Source organism: Giraffa tippelskirchi, chromosome 6 (genome assembly GCF_054371585.1).
Source record: "Giraffa tippelskirchi isolate mGirTip1 chromosome 6, T2T-mGirTip1v1.2.pri, whole genome shotgun sequence".
Classification (NCBI taxonomy): Eukaryota; Metazoa; Chordata; class Mammalia; order Artiodactyla; family Giraffidae; genus Giraffa; species Giraffa tippelskirchi.
In genome coordinates, this window is record NC_137280.1 from 110,661,416 (window position 1) to 110,683,820 (window position 22,405).

At 37.1% G+C, this 22,405-nt stretch overlaps 1 protein-coding gene across 9 annotated transcripts in view; it reads left to right on the forward strand.

The window, feature by feature from the left end:
* The window catches only part of LOC145509796 (uncharacterized), an 889,905-nt gene that overhangs the window by 199,994 nt on the left and 667,506 nt on the right, over positions 1 to 22,405 (forward strand). For 2 of the 9 annotated variants that reach the window (XR_014056470.1, XR_014056469.1), the window contains 2 exons: positions 979 to 1,123; positions 3,497 to 3,694. The exons of 6 other annotated variants lie outside the window; for them this stretch is intronic. The gene's annotated coding sequence lies outside the window, so the exon portion shown is untranslated. The remainder of the gene's footprint in view (positions 1 to 978; positions 1,124 to 3,496; positions 3,695 to 22,405) is intronic. One more of the 9 variants, XR_014056471.1, reaches the window with a different exon arrangement.

Sequence of the window (22,405 nt, forward strand, 5' to 3'; positions counted from 1 at the left end):
GCTTTCATCAAGTTCACAAGTACACAAGAAGGCAATGGCAAAATCAGGCTTTTGAAAGTTCATTTTGGGAATTGGCATTTTGTTTGAGCCCTTCCCTACCATATTAGTCATTTTGGGCTGCCTTACCATAGACTGACTGGCTTCAATAACAGGAATTGATTTCTTATTGTTTTGGAGGCCGAGAAGGCTAAGACCAAGGTACCAAGGTAATTTGGTTTCCTGGTGAAGACCACCTTTCTCTTTGAAGAAGTTCATGTTTTTACTGTGAGTTTATATAGAGGAGAGAGAGGGAGAAAGAGATAGCGAGAGAGACAGAATGTGAGAACAAACACTATTTTGTTTATTCTTATAAGGGTATTAATCTCATCTTGAGGGCCTCATCTAGGCTTAATTATCTCCCAAAGCCCGGTCTCCAAATACCATCACATTAGGGGTCAAGACTTCAACATATGAATTTGTTGTGTGTGTGGGTAGCACAATTTAGTCTTCAGTACATACTCTAACTGTTTAAGCTATAACAGAGGGCTAATAGTTCAAGGAAATATAAATGTGAACTTGACTCCAATCTTTCCTCCAGGCCTAGCCTTCTTATATCTCTTCAGTTTATCAAGCTTCCTTTCCACTATGCATTCTACCCATCCCACCTGTGCTCAGGCCAGTCCCTCTGCTGGTCTTTGCTCCTGCCCCATCATTCATGTCTAAACTCTGCCTGTCCTTCAACATATATCTCAAATCCTGCACCTTCTAAGCATTTTCTGCTGCTCACAACCAGAAATCATTTATTCAACACTCTTGCAGCCCTGGCCTCTGGAATATACCCCCTTGAGGCCCCTACCATTTAAAAGTATGTATTACTCTTACTCACATGAGAATCTGTCCTTCTCCTTTAATGGTAGCTGGATTTTAGTCAGATATGGTAAGACAGGCAGAGCACAGAAATGATTGTCATGAAGACAGAAGTTTTTATCACACTCACAGGCCCCTGGATGCAGGCGCAGCACAGCATGTACGGCTGCATGGGAAGCAAGGAGCAGAGATGAGCAGGCAGAGAGAGGGTGGGGGTCGTGGACTGGACCCTTCCTATGGCTTCCACAGGAGGAGAGAAGAGAAGCTGGGGAAGCAGGTGCAGTATTTGGGGTAGTTTGAATGGTTGCTGTGGGCTCTGGGTTACTGGGACTATAGGCTCTAGGGGCTCTCAGGAAAGTTGTTTTCTTTAACTCTGTAGAAATTAACTGGTTCAGGGAGGGGCAGTCTCGCCTAGTTCATCGAAGCTTCAGATATCAGAGTGTCAAAAAATAAAGTAATAAGGTACAGTTAATATGCTTTCCTTTGTTCAAAACCCCTCTTAAATAGCTCCATTAACAGAGGAGTTTATTGGGAAGATCAGGAATGAGGATTCTTGATGTATGAAACTTTAATAAAATCACAGTATCAAGCCTTGATGATAGAAGGCTGAGGTGGCTGGGGCTGGAAGGTTGTTGAGATACATTCTCAGAAACTCCATCTCCTGCTCTCTCTGCCTCCTTCTCTCCCATCATGCTTCTTCCCACTTTCCATTGACTGCTCTACCCTCTTACCCTAGGTTTTTTTTCTTCCTTGCAGCTTTTTCCTGCTTGTGTTTCTTTCTTCTCATTATTTTCATATAAATTCCCACTCTGATCCCTCGTGGCCGTATTCTAGCTGTGTGCTCATTGGTACCAACCTTCAGTTGCTGCAAACACACTGATGCTTTCCATGCTACAGGGTCTACATTCCTATGAGAGGTCTGTGTTTGACTTTACAGCTTGGTAGAACAAAGCTTGTGGGACCTAAGTAGATAGGACAGTTTCCCTAAGAAGAAGTGGTGGGTGTGGCAGGGTATGATTAACACATGTGATCAGTGTTTAGTTTAAGAAAGGAAAAAACTCACAGACTTTCATCCTTAAGAAGCTCCACCCTAGAACAGGGGAAATGGTTCATATGAACAGTATCACTCATATGAAAAGCTCTTTTGTTGTTCAGTCGCTTAGTCGTGTCCAACTCTTTGTGACCCACGGACTGCAGCACACCAGGCTTCCCTGTCCTTCACCATCTCCCGGAGCTTGCTCAGACTCATGTCCATTGAGTCCGTGATGCCATTCAACCATCTCTCATCCCCTTCTCCTGCTACCTTTAATCTTTCCCAACATCAGGGTCTTTTCCAGTGAGTTGGCTCTTTGCATCAGGTGGTCAAAGTATTGGAGCTTCAGCTTCAGCATCAGTCCTTCCAATGGATATTCAGGGCTGATTTCCTGGTTTGATCTCCTTGCAGTACAAGGGACTCTCAAAAGTCTTCTCCAATGCCACAGTTGAAAAGAGAAAGTGAAAGTTGCTCAGTCATGTCTGACTTTTTGCAACTCTGTGGACAGTAAAGTCCATGGAATTCTCTAGGCCAGAATACTGAAGTGGGTAACTTTTCCTTTCTCCATGGGATCTTCCCAACCCAGGGATCGAACCCAGGTCTCCTGCATTCAAAAGCATCAATTCTTTGGCACTCAGCCTTCTTTATGGTCTAACTCTCACATCCATACATGACTACTGGAAAAACCATAGCTTTGTCCACAAGGGCCTTTGTCAGCAAAGTAATGTCTATGCCTTTTAATATGGTGTCTAGGTTTGTCATAGCTTTTCTTCCAAGGAGCAAACATCTTTTAATTTCATGACTGCAGTCACCATCCGCAGTGATTCTGGAGCCCAAGAAAAACAAGTCTGTCACTGTTTCCATTGCTTCCCCATCTATTTGCCCTTAAGTGGCAAATAGAAAAATCTCTATGCAGAACAGCAAATATGGATATAAGGATAAAATTTTTAAAAAAATTTTGTTTGGAGTATAGGTGATTTACAATGTTTTAATTTCAGGTCCACAGCAAAGTGAATCAGTTACTTATTGGTAGTGATAATAATAACATCAGTAATAATATCTAACATATGTAATACTTATAAGATTCCAGTAAATTGTTACAAGTCCTTTACATATGTGTCTTCATTTAATCCTCAAAACAGCACTGTCAAAGGCTTTATTAATATAATCATCTTACAAATTATGAAACTATAGCACAGAGGTTATTTGCCCAGGAACACACAAATAACGTCATAGCTGAGATTCAAACTCAGAAATTCTGACAAATGTTTATACTGATAGCACTATATATACTTCCACTATAAGTGGACAATATTTTCCATATGATGTGACATATCAGACTTCATACTGGAATAGCCTAAAGGCCTGTACTTTAAGCAATTCAGTAGTCTACTTGCAGTATTCCATATTCTTCTGACGAAAACTTGTCTGAATATTAGTAAAGTTATTACTGTTGAGAAATGACTTTAAGGAGAGAATAAACATATATAAGAATACAGAGATTATGTGGTTTATATGCATAGTTGATATTTTTAGAGACATTCATAGCTTTCAGGGAATGGACATTTGGGAAAATACACATAATTGTACTGGTGACTTGGGCTTACTCTTCTGCAGGAAGGATAAGAACTGCCATATTAACAGGATTCTCTTGCCTCTTGTTGGGATGCAACATAGCCTTCCATGGGGAAAATATTCAATTGACAAGCAACTGGAAGTTTCATTTTATGAATTTCACTGAAACAGTCACAATATCAACCCTGCCTTGTTCAAACAAAAGAGCTCTCTGCAGCTCTCAACCCAAACAAGCAGATGGTAAGCTAGTACTTTCTATACACATTGCTACTCATGTATGTTTTCCAGCATCTTGGCTGCCAGGGGATGCCATTGCTAGTGTAAATATGTCATTGATAATTTGTCAGTTTGCCCTACTAATGACAGAAACTGTGACTATCAAAATGATTAAAAAATTGTCTAAGCAATAGCTGTCAACTCAGAAATTTTGAAGAGTGTCTTTGCAGTGGAACAAATATGAGGACAGCAAGTTGATCTGGATCTTAATAGGTACCCCTTTAACTACATAGAGGCCATGTAATTCCCACTGATGGCTTATAAGAGAAGCCCTATGAGTTCAATGATTTTCTTATGTGGTTACATATGGGAAAAAAACAACAAGGCTTCCATCAACATTTTAAAGTATTCTAGAAGTATTCATATTTTCATTGCTATCATTTTCTTTTTTCCTTATTATTTGTATGCATGTCTCAAATCTAATATACAGAGAGAAACTATTCTTTAAAAAAATAATTATTTTTGTTTTATTGAACCAAGATGGAATGTCACTTTTTAAAAGTAAGCAAACTCCATGTCATGTTTTGTTTGTTCGCTTCATGTATAAAATGAATTCCGCTGTGTGCCTTGAACAAAGCAAGAGACACGTACAGTCATCTCAAGAAATACACTGAGTTGAAAGATTTACAAACTGAAAGCAACCCAAGGAAAAATAAATTGTTGATTATGCTGTTTCAGAAGCTGGATCAAGAAAGAGGGAATAAATGAAAAAGATATATATTTACAGCAGAAGACAAAAAAAAAAAAGAGAAAAATCTCCATTTTGAAAGTCACTCCCATATTAGAGAAATTGATAATAGTCTACTTGCAGTAATCTGCAGTGTTTGAAAATACTTTAGTATATTCCTGAAAAATCACTAAAATTTGTTGTGCATACAATTCTATTTCAGCTTCTTCCAAACTGGCTAGATTTCTTCTTTTATTTATTAGTTTGATGATGCTGTTAACAAAAACCACAACTAAATCCAAAATAATGTCCTGGCCTAGAAACAAGACATATAAACTGCAAATAAATGTATTTAGAAAGATATTAGTATCTTGCATCAAAAGTACATGTTGAAATATTATTGCAGTGGCCCTTTGAAAAGGAAGTTGGTTTTGTTACTTTATTTACCTATTAGCTTTTATTGTAGACTGTATTATATTTTGACATTTCTGCAGTAAAACTGTATTCTGATGCCACTTAGGACTGCAGAATGGTGCTAAATTCTTAGATAATGGAATAAAATTGCTTAGAAAACATATGTTTAGGTCAACTATGGTTTGTCCAGTTTGGTTGAGAAGTGATTTTGCCTCACAAGGAAACAATGCAATTCGATAAAAGAGTAATGATTTTTTAAAAAATGGGAAAAGTTGTTGAAAATGTCACTTTTACCTTCTAGAGAGAAAATGTGGCAGGCTATGAGAGAAATCTTAGGCTGGAGGGCAGTCATCTACAGAAAATGTAGGGAGGCGAGTGCAGTGTGAGTTGGCTGCACAGAAGTGCCTTCATTTTACTTTTATTTATTTATTTTTATCAAACAACAATGATCATGTAAATGTGATATAAAATATTGTGTTAGTTTCAGGCATCCAGAAAAATGATTTGGATATCTATCTACCTACCTATCTATCTATCTATGGCTTTCCTGGTGGCTCAGATGGGAAAGAATCTGCCTGCAATGCAGGAACCTATGTTCAATCCCTGGTCGGGAAGATCCCCTGAAGAAGGGAATGGCATTTTCTGATTCTTTTCCCTTATAGGTTATTATACAATATTTAGTAGAGTTCCCTGTGCCATACAGTAGGACTTTGTTTATCTACCATATACAAAATAGTGTAAATATATATATATATATTAATCCAAAACTCCAAATTTATCCCTCCCTCTCCTGCCTTTCTCCTTTGGTAACCATAACTTTGTTTGCTATATTTGTGGGTCTATTTCTGTTCTGTATATAAGTTCATTCATATCATTGTTTTAGATTCTACATATAAGTAATGTTATATGATATTTGTGTTTCTCTGACTTACTTCATTTATTCACCTATGATAATCTCTAGGTCCATACATTTTGCTGCAAATAGCATTATTTCTACTTTTTATGACTGAGTAATATTCCATTGTATGTATACACCACATCTTCTTGATCTGTCCCTTTATCAATGGACATTTCAGTCATTGCCCTGTCTTGGCTACTGTGAATGGTGCTGCAGTGAACAGTGGGGTACATGGATCTTGTTTTCCTTGGGTCTCCTACTGGGCCTTGGGGAAAAGCTCCGGTCCTATCAAAGGACCTTGTTTCTTCATCTCAGATCCCAGATCTCCCATTAGCACTACAAACCTGGAGCACTTCCAAAGGGGTGGGTATTCTTGTGTAGCTTCTTAGTGGTCTTTAATATCCTAGCAGGCTGCTGAGGGGATTGAAAGTAGGGGCTTGGGTACTTGTGTTACCGCCCTCTGATCTCTGTGCTCCTACTTTATTCTCATTAGGTTCTCATCAGGTTTATATTTGGACTCTTAGTCTTGATCTTTGGGTCCTTCAAACCATGAAGAAATGATGTCATTGCCCTTGGCCCTTTGGTTTTCTCTCATTCCTCAAACCTGATCTACAAAGTGTGACTACAGAGCCCTAATCTTAATCCCATTATGAAGTGAAAGGTCATTTTTAGCATGTAAATCCTTATCCCTTACTCTAAAAAATTTTCCTCTTTTAGTGTTAAACTCTTACTCTAAAATTTAACAACTGTGAAATTTTCATGAATTTGTGAAAGCCGTATATGTTATCACCTTCTGACAAGCACTAAAGACTGTATGAGAATATGTTGAAATGTGTTTAGAAATAAATTTGGTAACGTGACATGAATGAGTGAGTTTGCTAATAGTTATTATTGATTTATAGACAGGAAAACTCTTTTGACAGACCTATTTCCCTTCCCTGTTGCGAAGGGAATGATAAAGGGATCAGGGGATGAAATCCTAGAGTTTGCTTGGGCAAGTTTCTGTGTTTGAAACCATATCCAAATTATCTATGCTTTGAGAATTACCACATGAATTAAAGTAAATTGGCCTGTTTAAAACAGGAAAAAAAAATGCCATCATCAATTATAACTTTGAATATGGTTTGAAAATATGATTAATAGTTTATCTTCCAGACATACTTGACGTACTCTGCTCAGTGTCTTAGCCACTGGAGTACTGATAAAAGAAGTAGTGATAAGAGTGTTTTCAACTTGGAAAATATTTATGGTTTGCTTGTATTACAGTTATATTGGCAAAAACTTATCTTTGTATACACAGTACTCCTGATTGTGGCCTCATTAATTTCTACTCTGGGTAGATGGTCTTGAGATATATTTGGCAGTGGAATGTGGCATAGTTAGGTTAAGGCAAGGTTAAAATACTTAATTATAGTACATTCCATAATTATTAGTTATTAAGAAAGCAAAGGCACTGATATAGAACCATAGAGAAATTATTCCACATCTTGCTTTCTATGAAGTATAGATCTCAGTAGCAAGCAGAGATCTTCCATGAAGGGTTCATGACAGGACAACACATTTGTAAAAGTGGGAGAGACATAACTTGTGCTTCCTTAGCACAGTTTGTTGAAGAGTTTGCTGTTCCCTCAGTTACTCAAGAAGAAAACAAATGGATGGGCAAAGCAAAACAGAAATCCGGAAGATGGCATAAGAAATACAAAATTGCCATGTTGTACTGCTTCAGCCAGGCCTCCAGACTGACTCTTATCAGGTATGCAGATGAAGCACATTATGGAGTTTTGCAAAAAGAAGCTGTGTGAGTGTATAGTGTCACACACTTGGAAAACATGACCACCTTACCCTGTGAAATAGAAAATAGACTCTTCCTTACTGAAACAAAATTCCATTGCCTCTAGTTGGTGAGTCCAACCTGTGGGGTCTCTCTCCTTTCTAACACTGACTTGGAGGATGGGTATAACTTTTGCCTCTGGATTCCTCTGTAGACCAATAAAGTAAGTAGAAAGTCAGTGTGATGTAAAATAGGTTCTGGAATTTTCAGAGTTCACAGGCTCCTGTGAGTCTATGGAAGTAGCTCCAGAGTTGTTAGAGCAAATACACACATGCTTAGTCTCCTTTTGGGTTCTCCTGAAGTCCTGGCTGTGAAACAGTCCACTGTCTGGATGCCCTGAATCTATACCCACCCCTGGTCTCCTCTGCTACATTGAGTATAAGCTGACCAAATAAGCTGTATCCTCTGAGAAGAGTGAAGGCAGCCCCTCATAAGCAGAAGCTGCAACACCAGGAGATGCTGGACAAGCTGCCAGCAGGGCCAGCAGGGAGGTGATGGAGGAGGTAGATAGGAGCAGGTGGCAGGGAAGGAGGGCTGAAACCATGCTTGACAGTGGAAACTCAGCAGAGGCATATCTTTGGAATCACAATTGCTTTAAGAAGAAAGTGTGTACAGCTGCAAGATAGTAAGGAAAGATATCCAGGTTGAAGCATGTCAAGGCAAAATAGGATCAGAAAAGAATTTCTTGTCAAAATGAATTGCTTAAAGAGTGTCAGGTGGTCTGACAAGGAAATGTGACTGGCATAATACCACTAATAGAGAGCATTGAGCACTAATAAGGCAACTGACATGAGCTTGACCAATTTGTGAGAACAATACTGGTGAGAAACAAAAGATGTGATACTGAATAAAGTGCTCTGATCAAGGACTTTATTAAACATTTTCCCCCCAGGAAAACACAGAAAATTATATTGAAATTAGATCACTCATAGCATATATAATTCCTATTAACATTTTGATATATTTATTTTCTCTGTTTTTCTATGCATACCTTTGTTCCTTACTTGATATTCTGCTATGCAAATAACTTTAAAACCCATCCTTTTTACTTGTTATTATCCCATGTTTTTTTCACAACACTTAAATTATTAGTATACATCATTTGGAATGTTGCATTATATTGCATTCTTTGACTATATAAAATTTACTTAGCTGTTATCTTTTTTGTTGATGTTTACATTATTTCTAATTTATTATATGGTTTTATCATTAATGCTATGACAAATACATTGTTCATGTAACAACTACGTCTTAAAATTATTTTCTTGGTTCTAATTGCTAGATATAGAATATTAAGACAGAAATTTATTGTAAAATCTCTTAATTTATCTGACATTTTTCATACCAGGAGTCTTCCTACATTGTTTACAAGAGGACCTATCTCTTTCCTTGCTTAATGATGTTGAATATTTAAATTTCAAAGTCCTTTTTACTTAAGAGAAGAAAAATGGTATCTTCTTTGAAGTGTTTTCTTTGAATACCAGTAAGAGAGAACTTTTTAAATATATCTTATTCATATATCCAGCATGTATTTATGAGAAAATAATGAAGTAATGAAGTAATGAATCAGGAGCTAGGGACTCAGAGGGGTTGAAAAAAAAAAAAGTCCTTCATCTCATCTAGAGAGTGTAAATGGCATAGAAAAATGAAGCAAGGTAATGAGAGAAAATATATTGGAGATGCCTGTTTTTGAAAGACAGGTCAAGGAAAACCACTCCGAAAAGATGATATTTAACAAAATATAAATTCAGTGAATGGATATAAATGCAGCGAATCTGGGGGCAAAGCATTCCATGCAGAAGGACTAGCTGGTCAGTGGTTTTGAGGTAGGCATATGTCTGCTGAAAGCAAAAATGGTACCTGCTCAGTTGTGTCCGACTCTTTGCGACCTCCATGGACTGTAGCCTGCCAGGCTCCTCTGTCCATGGGATTCTCCAGGCAAGAATGCTGGAGTGGGTTGCCATTTCCTTCTCCAGAGGATCTTCCTGACCCACGGATTGAACCCTGGTCTCCCACATTTCAGGAAGATTGTTTACAGTCTGAGCCACCGTTTGAGCAATTGTGAGGAGGATGCCATAGCGGGTAGAGAGTGAGAGGCATGGGTAACTGTAGGAAATTACTTTAAAGAAGTAGCTGGACATAAATTGTAGACCATGATAAGGAATCAGAATTTTACTGGAAAGTCTGTTCTTTCCTACTAATCTGCAGCACTTCCTCTGTTGTATATGAAGTCCGTGTACGTGTGAGTCTGTTTCTGTTCTACTTCTCTGTGTGTCTATTCTTGTGCTAATGCCATATTGTCTTAAATGGTTTGGCTTTAAAATAAATCTAGGTATTTGGTATCATAGAAATTTCCATCTTGTTCTTTTTCTTCAGTGATGTCTTGAAGACATTGCATTTCTATATACATTTTAAAACTTAACTCGTTAAGATCAGTAATATGACAATCACAATAAAACTCGACTGAGATTTGGTTTGGAGTAAATCCAAGCTATAAATTGATTTGAAAGGGATGGAAATCTTTAAAATAGTGAGTCTTTCAATCCATAAATATGGTACCTTTCATAAGTTATTAAGACCATCTTTAATGTTTCTCAGTAAAATTTTATAAGTTTCCTTGCAGAGGTTTTATATGTGTTTTGTTGTATTTATTGCTAAATATAATATATTTTGTACTGTTATAAATGTTATATCTTTATATTTCTTTTATATTAACTATATATAAATAAAATCAATTTTTGTAAACTTACTTTGAATCTAGCAATTTCCATAAACTCTTCTATTAAATGAAAAATTTGTGTGTATATTTTGAAAATCCTGTATATACAATCACGTCATCCAAAAGTAATGAGGCTGTTGTTCCTTTTATCTAGTCACATACTTTTCATTCCTTTTTATTCCATTGCCAAACTAGATAGAACCTCCAGTATGAGACCCTCATCTTATGCATTCAAGAGAAATATTTTTACTATTTCACTATTAAGTATGAAATATAGTTAAAAAACAGTTAGTTATATTTAGATGAAAGAATTGATTCTATTCTTAGTTTGATAAGAGGTTTTTTATTCTTTTTAATAGCACATTCATTATAATTTTGAATTTTACCATTTTTATCACATCTATTGAAATAACATCATTTTCCATTTAATCAAATAACTATTCATTGATTTTCTAATATTTAACACCTTGTCTTCTTGACACATCATCAACTTGGTTTTGACATATTAATATTCAAATTTTTCTATATTGTTGAAGTTTATTTTTTTTATTTTCAAGATTTGTTACATGTATGTTCATAAGTGAAAATGATAAGTACTTTACTTTCTCATTTTTTTCTTTATTGGATTTTGATTTCAAGGTTATGATAATCTTGTAAAATGAGCTCAGATTATTCCTTCATTTTTCGTTTTCTGATGGGTAAGCAGACAGGAAATATTTTTATCTATTAACTTTGGAAAATGTTCAGGAAAGCCACGTGAGACTAAACGTTTGTTTGTAGAAGGGCCTTATTTTTTAAAATTACTGATTCCATTTCTTTAATGGTTACAGGATAATTCAGAATCTCTCTTCCCTTCTTTCTCCTTGTCTCTCTCATTTTGGTAAGTTATCTTTTTAAACTAAATTTTCCATTTTACTTAAAATTCAAAATTTATTATTATACAGCTAAAACTATCCCACATCATTTTGGTATCTGTAGTATCAAGGATGAAAATTTCTTTTTTATTCCCAATATTGGTTTATTTATGTCTTTTGTCATAATCACTCCCTTTAATGTTTGCTTATAATTATTTTTAACTAAACTTTCTTTGCTGTTCCCCCTTATTTTTTATTTGTTTTCTGTTTGTTTATTATCTTTTGTTATAGTTAGTCTTTAAGGATTTACCTTCTTGAGATAAATATTTAGCTCATTAATTTTCAAACTTTATTTCATCCCCAAATTCAATTCAAATTATTTTCTTTTTACTGTTTTATTTTTTACTTATGACTTACTCATGAATAGTTCTCTTAATTTCCAAGAGATTTTTGGCTATTAGTGTGATTTCAGTCCTTTGGGATTTGCTGAATATTGGTTTATAACAATATTTTCAATTATCATTTTAAAAAACTGTTTCACATCTGCTTTTGTCATGTATTTAGTTACATTGCAACTAATGTTTATTTTTCAAGTTTGTGTATGTGTATATATATATATATATACATCTATCTATCTAGTAGGTAATTATGTTTGTTATCTTTGTTCCTCTTATATCCTTTTCCCTTCTCTTCCCTATGAGTTACTGAGAATTATGTGTTAAATTCTCCACTATGATTATGGATTTTTCTATAGCTCTTTGTAGGTCTGTTGATTTAATTTCATATATCTTGAGGCTCTGTTATTAAGAATAAGCAACATTTATAACATATCTTCCTGGTCAGTTGAACATTTTATGATTATTTACACAGGCACACCTTTTTTTTTCATCCAGTTTATTAATCTTTGTTATTTAACTGGAAGTTTTAGGCCATTTATATTGACTATAATTACTGATGTATTTGGAGTTCAGCATTTTATTTTGTGTTCTTCAATTACACATACCTATATATTTTTTTCTCTTTCGTTGTTTTCCTGTTTATAGATTGATTATTCATTCACTTTTTTCTTACTAGTTTAGATGTTACATACTCAGTTTTTATTATTTTAGCAGTTATCCTAAATTTACAGCACATGTTCTTAACATGAAAATCTAAGGTTAATCTATATCTTTATTTTCCTGAAAAATACAAGGAGCATTTTATCCAGTGTCCTGGCCTTTGGGGGTCCCAGCCTAAGGCAAACTGGTAATCCAGACCTTGGGCACCACCTTGGGCAGACTCTAGGTCATTATTTCTGCCCCTGTAACTTGATGAGTTTTCTTAACTTCAGTACAAATTGGAAGATTTATACAAATACCTTCAGGGCAAAAGCTGCTTTGGTTCTCAGCATTTTGCCTACCCCTCTGAGTTTGTACTTCCTCCCAGAATTTGGCCTGATAGTTCTTTGCTATCAGGGCAGCTGTTCAAAGCTCTTTAAGTATATTTTTTAATACACTTTAAAATTTACCTTAGAAGAAAATTTGGTACAGATAATGAATGCCATTAGAATGGAAAAGGAAGACTACATTTTCAAATACATTATTTAGGTAATAACCTTTTCTATGTTTGTGGCACCTTTTTCTCTTTTCTTTGAGGATTCTGCCTTTTCACAGGTGCTTAGAAAGGTTATTCCACCTTGTGATTAGATATTTATTCACATTTTCTTCTAATTTGTTAGCTTTTAATACCAAATTTTTAAAATATAGATTTTATTTGTTTATTTTTGGCTATGAAGGGTCATTGTTGCTGTGCGGGGTTTTCTCTAGTTGCAGTGAGCAGGGGGCTAGTTGTGCAGCCCTAGATGCGGTAGGTTGGCTTCTCATTGCAGTGACTTCTCTTGTTGCAGAGCATGAGCACTAGGACATGGGAGCTTCAGTAACTGTAGCACACGGGCTCAGTAGTTGCGGTTCCTGGACTCTAAAGCACAGGCTCAATAGCAGTGGCACATGAGCTTAGTTGCTCTGCAGCATGTGGGATCTTCCCATATCAGGGATTGAACACGTCTCCTTAATTGGCAGATTCTTTACCACTGAGCCACCAGGGTAGTCCAATATTAAATTTTTAATCCACCTGTATTCTTTGGTAAAAAGTACATCCTGAAGAATTAAGTGGATTCTTTTCTTTCATATAGCCCTAAAAGTGAAAGTGAAAGTCGCTCAGTCGTGTCCGAGTCTTTGCAACCCCATGGACTATACAGTCCATGGAGTAATCCAGGCCAGAATACTGGAATGGGTAGCCTTTCCCTTCTCCAGGGGATCTTCCCAACCCAGGGATTGAACCCAGGTCTCTCACATTGCAGGTGGATTCTTTACCAGCTGAGCTACAAGGGAAGCCCACAGCCCTAAAAGCTTACTGTAAGAGAATATTTGTTGAAAGTATCTTCCAGTATTCTATCAGCTTGTAACACTTCCCAATTTTATGTATTTTACTAATTTTCTTCCATTGATGTAATGGTCTATACTTGTATTAGTTCAGTTCAGTTCAGTCACTCAGTTGTGTCTGACTCTTTGTGACCCCAAGGTGTGCAGCACGCCAGGCTTCCTTGTCCATCACCAATTCCTGGAGCTTGCTTAAACTCATGTCCATCGAGTCAGTGATGTAATCCAACCATCTCATCCTCTGTCATCCCCTTCTCCTCTTGCCTTAGATTTTTCCCAACATCAGGGTCTTTTCAAATATGTCAGTTCTTTGCATTAGGTGGCCAGAATATTGGAGCTTCAGCTTCAACATCAGTCCTTCCAATGAATATTCAGTACTGATTTCCTTTAGGATATTAGTGAAGTGAAGTGAAAGTCATTCAGTCGTGTCCAACTCTTTACGACCCCATGAACTATATAGTCCTTGGAATTCCCCAGGCCAGAATACCTGAGTGGGTAGCCTTTCTCTTCTTCAGGGGATCTTCCCAACCCAGGGATCCAACCCATGTCTCCTGCATTGCAGGCGGATTCTTTACCAGCTAAGCTACAAGGGTTATTAGTATCACACTCTTAATTACTGCACTCATAGCATATTTTAATCTCTTTAAGGCCAATCTCCATTATTTATCATTCTAATGAAAACCAGTATGTGTATTTTAAAATTTGCAATTTCAAGATATTAACTTAATTAGAAATGATAGGAACATATTTATTTCATAATTATGATACATTATAGTGCTTGTTGGCTCATGTATGCTTTCAGAAAGTGAAAACATTAATTGCTTTTCAATACCTATAATTTAGGATATATTATCAGCTTACCATTATAGATATTGTTAGCCTGAGGAAGACTGGAGGCACATATTGTAGTGCACACATTTATGAAATGTATACACTTCACTCATTTGTTCTGAGTTCCTAAGTCAAAAGCATAAAGAAATAAGATCCAGAATTTTTCACTGTTTGGATATATAAAAATGGGAAAATATGAGTTATGTAATTACCAATATTACTGAAGAAGACTTTCATCATCTAGTTTTGAGTTCAACAATAGAATACAGTTCTTGGAAAATCTGATATACCATTCAGAGAACCTATTTATTTTGTAATGGTCAATAAAAGAGTGTTGAGTGTAAATGGAGAATAAAGAGTGTTCTTCCTTCTTAGAGGAAGAATGTCTAATATAGAAATTTTAAAAGTCCATTGACTGCTTTTGACAGGAGGTTAATTAAGAGATCTATCAGTGTTTATGTAATTAAAGAAGATACGTTCTTTTCATTGAGGCTAATACTTCTAGCAGAATAATAAATAATCCTTTCAGATGGTATTAGAGCATAGTGTAGAAACTTTTCTTCACAAAAATCTTTAATTCAGGAGAAACATATTTCAGCTTCCCTTAGTTGTTAAAAAAAAAACTTAGGTATGACTCAGGGAACTCAAACTGGGGCTGTATAACAACTTAGAGGTGTGGGATGGGGTGGGAGACGGGAGGGAGGTTTCAGAGGGAGGGGACAAATATATACCTATGGCTAATTCATGGTGATGTATGGCAGAAACCAATACAATATTATAAAGTAATTATCCTTCAATTAAAAATAAATAATTAAAAAAAAATATTAGGAAAAGTTATGATGCATGTTTAGGTAAGCTTACATCATCATCAGAAAAAAAAAGTCCTCCATTAGGTTATTTGTCTGCCTTTAGCCTCTTATTTGCAATCAGTGTAGGAGCTCTATTAGGAAAGTCAGAAATCCTTTCTTGATGTTAAATTTATGTTCAAAATTTTTAATTGAGTAATTTAAAGAAGGGCTTCTGCACTGACCCTGCAGTGAATACACTGTGGTTCCTGTAGAGAAATGAGACAGGTATCTGAGAAAGAATTTTTCTTGAAGGATCAGCATATTCATTATTTGTGACAATCAGATTTTCTAAGAAAATGTGTTCTAAAATATAACGTTTTGGCAAAGATTGTTTCTGAAAGAGTAGGATATCTAAACTGTTACCTTGTAGATCATAGGCATAGTTATTGTTATTGTGATGCTTAATGCTATTCAAGCCACTTAAAAAAGAAACAACTACCTGTTACTGCTTATTTTTTATGAAGTGTGAAAGTAAAATAATAGTTTTGAAATGTCAATCAAAAATTTTATGAAAATTTGTAAAAAAAGTTTTGAGAAATCAATGTCTTACTTTTTATATCTCAGATAAGAATGCATTTTGAGGAAATATATAGTGTACCAGGCAAGTGTATGTTTGAAGTACTCAAAGCTGAGGCAAATACAGGACAGAAGAAATTCTGTCATCAAGTGAAAAGTTAAGAGAATATATAACCACAATTCTAAATTATTCACTTTTTATCATGCAGCGTCTTCCTGACATCAGATTTGTTCTTTTTAACAATCTTATCTTTGTTTTTCTGAAGTACCTTTTCCAGAAAACTTGTTAACTAAATTTTAAGAGATCTCAATTACATAATTCACCTTAAGAAGGACAAAATCTATCCAAGAAGCATCCTCAGGTTCTCAGGACCTCAGGGAAGTGATTAATAATGTAGAGAAGTATTTTATCCTCTACCCTTCTGAAGATCCCTTTGAAATTTCCCTTTGGGTTGACTTTGTGGATGCCTGGCTACCTCTCTATGGAGGGTGTCCAACTCTTGAGAGAGATACAATGTGAGTGTGACTCAACTCCTATAGATCATGAATGTCAATTTTGAAGCTGTGAAACCATGATGATGTTGAAGAAAATAGTATGAAGAACCATAAAATAATAGAGAAGAGTGGGGTTTGAGCCAAAGAAACTGTGTATTTGAATTTATCAAATAGGGCCTTTTGGGAATTTATTGGAAAGGAAAACAGATGGCTTAGAGAGACATGGTCTGAGTTGTCTTGATACAGAGTTACAGAAAGGGTACATTCATAGTACAGATTTTCAAATGGGAAATGAGCTGTATGTGATAATACTTCACCAAAAAGTGTATTTAAAAATCCAATACCTTAATGTTATAAGAGATAGAGTTTATACATGAAAAATATTCATTAGAAATTTACAGTGTACCATACTATTTATCAGTGTCCGGATAAAGTGTAAAAAAAACCCAAAAAACAAAACTGCTCACATGCATTGAAAGGCCTGAATTTCCATGTACTACGGCCTTCCCAGGTGGTGCTAGCGGTAAAGAATCAGCCTGCCAATGCAGGAGACCAAGGTTCAGTCCCTGGGTGGGGAAGACCCTCTGGAGAAGGGAATGGCTATCCACTCCCCTATTCTTGGCCTGGAGAATCCCATGGACAGAGGAGCCTGGTGGGCTACAGTCCATGGGATGGCAAAGAGTCGGACACAACTATAGTGACTAACACTACTACTACTCCATGCACTGCCCTGACATCTTTGAGCCTCATATACCCTCCAGTGCCACATCAGGTCTGCCCGTACCTGATGAGAAAGTCTCCCATCGAGCTAGTTCTCCTGTCACCTCGACCAGTTGCAATCCATTTGGACTTCAACCTAGTAGATTTCCCTTCCCTTCCTTGCCAGAGAAGCAAGACCCATCCCCCTATGGGAACCAGGATCACTTCACCCTTCTGCCACTACAAAGCCTATTTCCCACAGAACTTGTTGATTCACTGTGCTCTTGAGTGGCGCCCCGTGTGACCCTGCACGGCAAGTGGTACCCTCCCTGCAGGCTGTGAGTGTGTGACAAAGTGCCGATGTCATCTGTTCAGGGTCAGGTGTTGTGTATTTGGCCATCTCAAATCTGTTAGGGTCTGCAGTGCCTTCTTCTCTAAAAGAGTAAGTGGAGGTGGGGGTTGATAAGAATAGAATATAAACATGAAACTCCTGTGCTTCTCTGATCCTATCCTCTCAATTCAAACCAAGATCAAATGAGGAGGTAGCCTCAAGAAGTTTTTGTTTAGTTGCCAATTTTCACAGTGATTTGTGTTACTTCTCCCAGTGCATTGCAATGGACTATTCTTTCTCTACCTGTGAAATATAGTTCATCAAGTTCTAATATGATAGTACAATAAAAAGGGAACAATAGAGTTATTAGAGTAGAAGAAACCATAATGCTTTTTAAAATTATTCTTTGAATTCAGGCCACACTGGACAGGCTAGAAATCAGTTTCTAAGAAGAAACATTATTCTTTAAAAACATAACTTTTACAAGCCCTTGTTAGTATGCATGGAGCAGAATTTGTGACACTATATGAAGAAAATAAATCATTCTAATATGTTTACCAAAGCTTATAGTTACCAGTGACAATGAGAATGGGAATTAAGTCCATAGACTGGAGGCTGCAAACTCAAATAGTGATAGGCACCAGCGCAGGTAATTAGAATGGGTGAAGCAGAGTGGATATTATATCTTGGAAACTAATTAAAATGTTATAAAATGCTGAGTAAGCCAAACAAAACACATCTGTGGACCTCATGTCCAGGGTGACCCTGAAACAACTTTTGAAATTCTACTGATTCTTCAAGGTTTTCATTGTATGCCTGTTCTTCCAAGAATCCTATTAGAGCAGAGGTGACGTGAAAGTCACTCAGTCGTGTCCGACTATTTGTGACCCCGTAGACTATACAGTCCATGGAGTTCTCCAGGCCAGAATATTGGATTGGGTAGCCATTCCCTTCTCCAGGGGATCTTCCCAATCCAGGGATATAACCCAGATCTTCCAAATTGCAGGCAGATTCTTTACCAGCTGAGCCACAAGGGAAGCCCAAGAATACTGGAGTAGGTAGCCTATCCCCTCTCCAGCAGATCATTCTGACCCAGGAATTGAACTGGGGTCTCCTGCATTGCAGGTGGATTCTTTACCAACTGAGCTATCAGGATTAGAGTAGAGGAGGCCCAAGCTATTTTATATTAGGGCAGAGTAGGCCCAAGCTAATCCTGACCCTCTTACAGCTTTTATTGAACTATAGCTCCTTTGCTGTCTCACCATTTCCTCAGTGGGATTTTTACTTCTCATGAGACTGAAGGTCTTTGGGAAGAGAGATCATATATCGTGTTACTTCCATTCTCCTTAAAGTGGCAGGTTTTACAAGTACTCAGTATATCATGATGATATTAATGATAAAATAATAGCTGATGATATTAATGATAAAAATAACACAACTGAGACTGAACTGAACTGAACTGAACATTTATAAAGTTCTTTCCATGAGTCTGACATTTCTATCATCTTTTACATGTTAATTAATTTCAGAGCAATCTTGTAAGGGAGATTCTACCATCATCTCATTTTGTTGTTGTTCAGTCACTCAGTTGAGTCCAACTCTTTGTGACCCCATGGACTGCAGTGCGCCAGGCTTCCCTGTCCTTCACCATTTCCTGGAACTTGCTCAAAATCATGTCCATTGAGTCAGTGAGGCCATCCAGCCATCTTGTCCTCTGTCGTCCCCTTCTCCTCCGGCCTTCAATCTTTTCCCAGCATCAGGGACTTTTCTAATGAATTGGCTCTTTGCATCAGGTGGCCAGAGTATTGGAGCTTCAGCTTCAGCATCAGTCCTTGCAATGATTATTCAGGATTGATTTCCTTTAGGATTGATTGGTTTGATTTCCTTGCAATCCAAGGGACTATCTAGAGTCTTCTCCAACATCTCAGTTCAAAAGCATCAATTCTTCCACACTCAGCCTTCTTTATGTTCCAACTCACATCCATACTAGACTACTGGAAAAAACCAGGGCTTCGACTGGACAGACTTTGTCAGCAAAGTAATGTCTGTGCTTTATAATATGCTGTCTAGATTTGTCATAGCTTTTCTTCCAAGGAGCAAGTGTCTTTTAATTTCATGGCTGCAGTCACCATTTGCAGTGATTTTGGAGCCCAAGGAAAAACAAATCTGTCACTGTTTCCATTGTTTCCCCATCTATTTGCCATGAAGTGATGGGACCAGATACCATGATCTTCTTTTTTTGAATGTTGTGTTTTAAGCCAACTTTTTTACTCTCCTCTTTCACTGTCATCAAGAGGCTCTTTAATTCCTCTGCTTTCTACCATAAGGGTGGTGTCACCTGCATACCTGAGGTTATTGATATTTCTCTCAGAAATCTTGATTCCCACTTGTGCTTCATCCAGCCCTGCATTTCACATGATGTACTCTGATTAAGTTAAAAAAGCAGGGTGACAATATACAGCCTTGATATATACCTTTCCCAACTGGAACCAGTCTGTTGTCCAATGTCTGGTTCTAACTGTTGCTTCTTTATCTGCATAAAGGTTTTGTTGGAGGCAGGTAAGGTGATCTGGTATTTATGCATTTTCCACATTTTACTAATCAGAAAACCAAGGCATAGAGAATGTAAGCGACTGGTCAAAGTCATAGCTGGTGAGGGATGAAGCCAGTAAATTTAACCATTCTGATTTCATAGCATGTTTGCTTGGCCTCTATGTTACAGTTATTAATCAATTCAACAAGATTAATTCTAGCCAAGAGTTTAACCTCTTTTTATGGTACCAAAAATGTTTACTGTAAAGTTTATAAGTCTTAAGATGGCAGGCTAAAGCACAAGTCTGTTTTATTCCCATTCCCATTCCCTTTTTGTTTTTTTGTTCACTGCTTGAAAGATCACAATAAACTTTATTTCACAATAAACTGTGGAAAATTCTGAAAGAGATGGGAATACCAGACCACCTGACCTGTCTCTTGAGAAACCTGTATGCAGGTCAGGAAGCAACAGTTAGAACTGGACATGGAACAACAGACTGGTTCCAAATAGGAAAAGGAGTACGTGAAGGCTGTATATTGTCACCCTGCTTATTTAACTTATATGCAGAGTACATCATGAGAAATGCTGGGCTGGAAGAAACAAAAGCTGGAATCAAGATTGTCGGGAGAAATATCAATAACCTCAGATATGCAGATGACACCACCCTCATGGCAGAAACTGAAGAAGAACTAAACAGCCTCTTGATGAAAGTGAAAGAGGAGAGTGAAAAAGTTGGCTTAAAGCTCAACGTTCAGAAAACTAAGATCATGGCATCTGGTCTCATCACTTCATGGGAAATAGGTGGGCAAACAGTGGAAACAGTGTCAGACTTTATTTTGGGGGGCTCCAAAATCACTGCTGATGGTGATTGCAGCCATGAAATTAAAAGACGCTTACTCCTTGGAAGGAAGGTTATGACCAACCTAGATAGCATATTTAAAAGCAGAGACATTACTTTGCCAACAAAAGTCCATCTAGTCAAGGCTATGGTTTTTCCAGTGGTCATGTATGGATATGAGAGTTGGACGGTGAAGAAAGCTGAGCGCCGAAGAATTGATGCTTTTGAACTGTGGTGTTGGAGAAGACTCTTGAGAGTCCCTTGGACTGCAAGGAGATCCAGCCATTCCATCCTAAAGGAGATCAGTCCTGGGTGTTCATTGGAAGGACTGATGTTGAAGCTGAAACTCAAATACTTTGGCCACCTGATGCAAAGAACCGACTCATTGGAAAAGACCCTAATGCTGGGAAGGATTGGGGGCAGGAGGAGAAGGGAATGACAGAGGATGAGATGGTTGGATGGCATCACCGACTCAATGGACATGGGTTTGGGTAAACTCCAGGAGTTGGTGATGGACACAGAGGCCTGGTGTGCTGAGATTCATGGGGTCACAAAGAGTTGGACACGACTGAGCGACTGAACAGAACTGAACTGAAAGAAATGGAATAGTTAACTAATGATCTTACCTATAAGAGGTCAAAATAAGTAGGTGATTTGGTCTCTCTTTTCAAAATTAAATATAACATCAGTTAAATTGACCAGCCTGATAGTTTTGTGTCTGTAATTGGCAATTTAACAGCCAAGCAAGAACTAATCAATAGTTTTGTGAGAAGAATTTAGGGGAAAAGAGGAAAATCTGCAGTGGTAAGAAAATTGTTCTCTCTACAATTTGCTGCTCTGAATAAGCTATTCATGGGATGAACAGAGTGATTGTGGGTATATCAACATTTGACCCCTGCCTTATTATTGTCTTCTCTATATCAAAAAGAACCTAGTCATGTATTGAACCATTTCTTTGTGTATTCAGGATTACAAAACTATCTGATAATCATTTATGAAAGCATCTATGAGGTTGTGTTATGAATTTTTACTATTCTTTGCTTATGTTACAATAGAGCTCATATTATAATACACAAACAATCACTGGAATGTTCCCTCTCTGAATTTAAGATGAAAATTTGCCTTTCACACCTAGTCACATATCTTCTGGTATGTTCTGACACCACTTGAAAATTTGCTTGACTCTGTGGCTACTGGGAACAATCAGCATTTTAACTTTCTTTTCTGTATTTTCTAAATTAATTCCTATAAATTAATTGTTGTTGGAGTATAGTTGATTTACAAAATTGTGTTACTTTCAGATGTACAGCAAAGTGAGTGAATCAGTTTTACATATACATATATCCACTCTTTTTTTAGATTCTTTTCCCATATCAATTCAGTCGTTCAGTCATGTCTGACGCTTTGCGATCCCATGGACTGCAGCATCACCAACTCCCGGAGCTTACTCAAACTTATGTCCATTGAGTTGTGATGCCATCCAACCATCTCATCCTCTGTCATCCCCTTCTCCTCCTGCCTTCAATCTTTCCCAGCATCAGTACCTTTTCCAATGAGTCAGTTCTTCACATCAGGTGGCCAAAGTATTGGGGTTTCAGCTTAAACATCAGTCCCTCCAATGAATATTCAGGATTGATTTCCTTTAGGATGGACTGGTTGGATCACCTTGCAGTCCAAGGGACTCTCAAGAGTCTTCTCCAACACCACAATTCAAAAGCATCAATTCTTTGGCGCTCAGCTTTCTTTACAGTCCAACTCTCACACCCATACATGGTCACTGGAAA